A 7,282-nucleotide genomic window follows, 5' to 3' on the forward strand; every position below is an offset into this window, starting at 1 on the left:
TTGGGAGTCTCCAAATGGGATGATTCCCAAGATCAGGTGGCCACATTACCCAATTCCAGGGGATAGGACTTATATTGAGTTCTAGGTGAATGTCACTCCCACAACTTAGTGTCATGCTGAATAATACATAGATGGTGGATGACGATGGAATTGTGTAACATTGGCAGTATGCCTTGCAGATGTTTAAAAACTAGTTCCCACTTAGGATCCACCATGTTATCTTCTTCACTTGACACTGGCCATTTTCCACTGCCCTTGACACTGCCTGAAAGAGAATCACTGATGTTAATGTTGAGGGGACATTTCACAGGCTCCCCACCACTTATACCATGGTTGTGGCTCCCTGGTACTCCCAGAGCCATTGTATGCATATTGCCAGAATGGGAGAAAAAGACCCAATTCCTATAGCCATGACATGTTCTTTCCAGATTCTCAAGCTCACATCTCACACTGTCTTTTACCAAAGTGTCTTGTTAGCATCTCCTCTCCATTCATTCTTTATCTCCTGCCAGCATCTCTCAATACTCTTTTTCTGTACCAACCAACTGCTTTGGTATACTCTGTGTCAATATCTAAAACACCACATGCATTCTCTAACTTCCTCAAAAAGTTTACAAAGAGACATATCTCTAAATAAGAACACTTAAGATCTGTGGTTATTGTAATAGAAACTTTATTTTTTGAGGAAAATAAAAAGAAATTGCATGTTTGATTATTATCTAGACCAACTCTAGATCTATAACTTTATAACTTTTAATTTTTAAAAGTCTTTAGTTTGGCAAGCATATTTCATATTTCCAAAACAATTTTCTTAGGACCAATTCTTCCACAGTGTAATTCAGTAAATCACATCTAAAGATGTACAATTACCTGGATGCTGAAAACGTGACAATGAAGTAATTCTTCAGGAACAAAAAAAGAAAAATGGTCTGTGCACCTCCTATAACTTCATTTCCAACCTACATTAAGGTCAAGCTACAAGGACAAGTATCTTAAGGAAAATTATAATGGTCTTGAATTGTCTCAGTTCCCCATTATCAAAAAAAATTTAATACTATTCATTGCTCATAAATATTTTGTAATAGGCATGTTAATTCCAAGAAAGGAATAAATAGATATCTGCAGACTTAGTACAAATAAGCTAGTTAAGAAGATGGATGATGTGCACCTTGGATATTTCAATACTTAGCCATGTAAATTCTGGAAGGAAAACATTTCTTTTTTGTATGCATTTTACCTTTAACTTCCTTTTTAAATTTTTTATTTGTTCTTATTAGTTATATATGAGCTTAGAATGTAATTTGACATATTATACATAAGTGGGGTGTAATTTCTTATTCTTCTGGTTGTATGTGATGTGGAATTACATTGGTCATGTAATCATATGTGCACATAGCATAGTAATGTCTGATTTATTCTACTATCTTTCAAATTCCCATTCCCCTTTCCTTCCCTTCATTCCACTTTGCTTAATCCAAAGTACTTGTATTCTTCCCTACTCTCCCCTTATTGCTAGCATTTGTATATCAGAGAAAACACTCAGCCTTTGGTGTTTTGGGATTGGCTTATTTCACTTAGCAGGATATTCTCCAGTTCCATCCATTTATCAGAAAATATCATAATTTTATTCTTCTTTATGTATAATATTTTATTAAATATATATTTTATTAATATATATATATATATATACATACACACCACATTTTATTTATCCATTCATTTGTTTAAAAGCTAACTTGTTTAATTTTAGCTAAAGATCCCTATAAGTACTGTTTGGTTTAGGGCTGGGAGTTTCAACCTTGATCCATACATTTAAAAACTTCTAAAGGTAAAGTAATATAATAAAGCTGATGCTTCCATTTGTCAATATCCTTTGACCCAGCAGCAGTAAAATTAAGCTTCTGGTTGGGTCCTGCCTGGCTGTATGTATCACTACAGCCCTGTTCCTGCCAAGGATCTCCTGCTCCTAACTTTGAAATGGTAGTTTTAGCCAAATATTCTCTTCAGCATTTCAAAAAGCACTGGATCTAGTCTCATCTGGGATAATCCAGATGAGATTTTATGCGCTTTTAGTATGCTTGAGATGTATTAAATAACATGAAATTCAAAATGGTAGAATATTCAATCTTTTGATTAAAATAACAGTGTTTCTGGCTCCAGTTAATTTCTAACTTCTTTCACTATCTTAGCAACTAATAACCTTTTGTAGAGAGTGAATGATTGTCCTTTACAAAATCAGGCAGGATATGTTTACATTCATACAAATGAAGTTCTTATATGAATAGTATAGCCTACAAAACCACACTAATTTTAATAGTATTAGAGCAATGTGTGTGTGTGTTTCATGTATAAGAAAGAGAGAGAATTTGTGTGTGTGCATTTATACGGACATATAACAAAAAATCTGAATAATTAAGATATTCACTCTCCAAAGTCAATCTTATTTTAATACATAAAATATATAAACTGTGGTTGACAAATAAATCAGTGATGTAAAACAGATATGTTAATAAAAATGCTAAATTATATTTGGCTTAAACTATCTAATACTAACTAGTTATTAAAATACAAGTGAAGGGAAATGACCATCATGGCAGATGCTGAAATCAGAACTTCAGAACAAGAGCAAGAGATGGATAAAGATGTATCCAAGTAATGTGAAAAAGTTTTAGAGGGAACAAATTCATATTTTCCTTCAGTAGAAAACATTCAATGGAGAAAAGATGTGAAGATGAAGAGATTGACATTTATAATCTATTGTCAAGAAACTGGACATAGCTGAATTCAGTTCCTAAAAACTACTGTGGGGATTAACCCTAAGATTTTTCTCATTATCTGAAACTGATATTAAAAACATAAATTAGCATTTATCTTTAAATAAGAAAATCAAAAGCTGGTGCCACAAGTTGAGTTAAAAAAATTTAGTTTGAGCAGCTGTTGAACCATAGTAGGAATTAAAAGAACTTAGTTTGGAACTTGCTGACTTTGCACTGATTCTGAGATATTCAAGTACAGACATCTACTAGGTAGCTAGATAAAGAAGTTAGGTCAGATAGAGATGTCTAGACTGAGATACAGATTTAGAAGCCATCACTATAAATAAAACCAATAGCTGGATAAGAGTTCAGAAAGTCATAAAAAGTACACTTTGTGTCCCCATTATTAATATGCTGAAATCATTACCCCCAATGTGATAGTATTAAGAGGTTTGGCCTTTGGGAAGGTCCTGGAGCTAGGGTCCTCATGGGTGGGACTCATGACCTTATTAAAAGGAACCCTGTGTTAGGTACAGTGGCATATGTCTGTAATCAAAAACTTGGGAGGTTAAGGGTCAAAGACTGTAAGTTTGAGGTCAGCCTGGCAGTTTATCAAGACCCTGTCTCAACATAAAATAAAAAGAATTGGGGATGACTTTCAGTAATGGAGGGATTGCCTAGTGTGTGAGAGGACCTGGTTCAATCTCCAGTACAGGTGGGGTGGCAGGGAAGAACCCCAAGAGCTATTACATTCTCTTTCTGACACATGGGAATATAATAGGATGACAGTATGTAACCCAGATGAGGACCCATGCTAGAACCTGACCATGTGTGCATTATGATCTCAGACTTTTAACCTCTAGAACTGTAAACATTTATGCTTTTCATAAACCATTTGGTCTATGATTTGAGCTACAGCAGCCTGAAATAAGCCAAACTCTGTGAGAAAAGAAACAAGCAAAGGATGGGATCTGATGTTAATACTGCCAATTGAAAATGGTGAAAACTAACCCCAAGAAGAGATCTAAAAACCAAAAATAAAAACATGACCTTTAAGAGAAGGACCAGGAGTGTGAAGAGTCATAAATTCTAAGGTTAGAGATATTTTTGAGAAAAAGGAAACAGCCAACTGTACCAAATACAAAAAGAAAAGCAACACTAAGGTAGGAAAGGAGATAAGAATAAACAAGCAATACATTTATACTTGGGAGACCTGGAAGCTAAAGTATTCACATCTTAAAACTTCTATCTTTTCTGTGAAGTAGGAAGTAAGATCTCATAGAACTGTGTATATACTAAAGAGTCAAAGATAAATGCAAAACATTTGAAAATCAGTAGCAGATATATTAAACACAAAAAGCTGTAACAGAATTTCTGATATCTGTAAGAGTGGAGTACTATTAGAAATATGCTCTTTAGTCATAAATTCATTCTTTTTAATGGCTAATATTCCATTGTGTATATATATATTTTCTTTATCCATTCATTTGTTGAAGGGCACCTAGGTTGTTTCCATAGCTTAGCTATTGTGAATTGAGCTGCTCTAACAATTGATGTGACAAGATCACCGTAGGGTTCCGATTTTAAGTCCTTTGGGTATACACCAAGAAGTGGGATAACTGAGTCAAATGGTGGTTCCACTCCAAGTTGAGGAATCTCCATACTGCTTTCCAGAATGGTTGCAGCAATTTGCAGTCTCACCAGCAATGTATGAGTGTACCTTTTCCCCCTCATCCTCACTAACATTTTTCATTACTTGTGTTCTTGATAATTGCCATTCTGACTGGAATTAGATGGAAATTCAGTGTAGTTTTAATCTGCATTTCTTTAACTTCTAGAGAAGTTGAACTTTTTTTTTCATGTATTTGTTGACTTTATGACTTTTGCCAGTAAATGGATGGTTCTGGAGACTATTGTGCTAAGTGAAATAAGCCAACTCCAAAAAACCAAGGGCAGAATGTTGTCTCTGATATGCAGATACTAGCATACAATAAGGGTCAGGAGGGAAAAATAGAATGTCAATGGATTAGATAAAGGGGAATGAAGAAAAAGGAGGAGAGATGGGAATAGAAAAGACAGTAGAATTAATTGGATGTAACTTTCGTATGCTCATATATGAATACACAACCAGTCTAATTCCACATCAAGTACAACCAAAAGAATGGGAAGTTATACTCCATGTATGCATAATATGTCATAATACACTCTACTGTCATGTATATCTAAAAAAGAATTTAAAAATTTATAAAGAAATATGCTCTTAACAGTGAACTATAGTAGGTTTCACCTTTGTAGCTCTTTATCTGAACCATTTTAAATTTGAACACAATGATATTTCATAATGATGAAGTGATAAACACTTTAGCATTTTTCTTATAAAATGGTGATATTAACATTAAATTTAAATTAATAATTATTATTTGATATATTGATTACAATTTGATCATTTCAAATAATTTGATACTTTATGGTACATTTTGATTCCCCCAGTTTAACAAAAATTAGTTTATTACCAAGAATTTAGATTAATTTCATGCATTGTATTTGGTTCTTAAATCTCTTTAATTGCTTCTAATCTAAAATAGTTTCCTAGTGTTGGATTTTGTTTGTTCTTGATATTTTTTTCCCCTTTTACAGAACTAGGGATTGAATCCAGGGGAACTCTAACATGCTATATCCCCAGCCTTCTTTATTTATTTTTGTATTTTTTTAAAATTATTTTATTTATTTAGTTTTTAACTTTTTATAGACTGCAGTTTGATTCATTGTACACAAATAGGGAACATAATTTCATTTCTATGGTTGTACACAATGCAGATTCATACCATTTGTGTAATCATACATGTACATAGGGCAATGATGTCTGTCTCATTCCACCATTTTTCATATCCCCCTCCCTCTCATTTTCTTCTACATATTCTAAAGTTCCCCCAAAGACAGGGTCTCTCTAAATGGCCAAGACTGGCCTTGAATTTGCAATCCTCTTGCCTCAGCCTCTGGAGTAGCTGCAATTACAGGCATGTGCCACCAATTCCAGTGAGACTGATTTCTGGAGAGTTAGAGTCATTCATTGTGCAGAATGACCCATATCCTGGATTTGATTGTTTCCTTGTGGTTACACTCAGGTTAAGCAATTTTTGGCCTAAATACTACATAGAGATACATCACATGAGGATCTACATAATTGTGGAATCATAATTCTGTTGATGATGCTAAATTTGATAGTCTGGTTAATGAGGTGAGTACCACTTTTTTTTTTAAAGTACACTTTTATATTTGTAAGGAATAAGAGGTCTACATGATGCTATTTTGAAACCATGAAACTGTTTGTTCCCCAAGAGTTTTGCATCCAATAAAAATTTTAGCAACTATTGATAGTTTTGACCTGAAGTAATTATTACATTGGCGAGTGCAAAATGGTCAATTAAAAAAATCTATCAATCTTTCTCTATATATTAATTTCTTTCTCTATATATTAATTAGCAATATCTCTAAAGAGAAGCTTTACTCCCCATCTCATCTCTTTCTTTCAATATCTTTCTCCCTTTCTCTCTTTCTTCCCATTTCTCATCAATAGGCACTTGTGAATTTTTTAAATTAAATACATTGCAAGGTGTTACTGTCATTATTTCTTATATTACAAGTGTTCCATATCACACTAGTGGAACTCTTGCAGTTCGCTCCTTTTGACATGACCTACTAGTCTTTAATAATGTCTTGCTATTGAGATTACCAGGGATCATCCTATGCATGTTCAATTTATGTATTTCCTGTTCCAGATCTGGAATCAGGCATTTCTCAAAGGAGCTCTGGTTACTTCTAGTGGAGAATCGCATTTCAAAATCAAGGCCTAGGCACCAGGTATATTTATTTCTACTTCTAAGCATATCTTTCAGTGAGGAAGGCTAAGAATGCACATGCAAGCATGTATACACATGTACGTTTGTGATTATTCTGCTACTTCAAATTCACATATGACATCATGGGGGAGTCTTCAACTTCCCTTGTTCCATACTTATTTCTGATGCTGGACTGGAACCTCTGAGGAACCTCTGCAACAAGTCAGATTCACTGCATTGGACTCTAACCCCAGCTTCCATGATGTAGGGTCCTGCAGGAGAATCTGGTGCCCTTCACCACAGAGTTAAACATGTGTCACATTGAAATGGTTGCAGTTCTCATCCTCAGTTCTGGCTTACAGGGGAAAGTCAAAAAACATCTCTGAGTTACCCTCTTAACTGCATTTCTTATCAACTTTGTAAAGGGAGTTTTCTCTGATCATTCCAAGGAGTACATTTAAAGAATGACTGAGTAGGTCTTACATGAAGGAAGAGAATTTTGGGAGACTGTTGCAGTTTAGCTAATTCTACATGGTACAATCTACAGTTAGAAAACTACATTCAAAAGAAATTAAGGGCCTGGGGATAGAGTTCAGTGGAGGAGCACATGCATGGCATGTGTGAGGCCCTGAGTACAATTCCCAGTGTCACACACATTTAAAAAAAAGATACTTGATTTAATCATTT

Source organism: Sciurus carolinensis (assembly GCF_902686445.1).
Source record: "Sciurus carolinensis chromosome 14 unlocalized genomic scaffold, mSciCar1.2 SUPER_6_x, whole genome shotgun sequence".
NCBI classification, from domain to species: domain Eukaryota; kingdom Metazoa; phylum Chordata; class Mammalia; order Rodentia; family Sciuridae; genus Sciurus; species Sciurus carolinensis.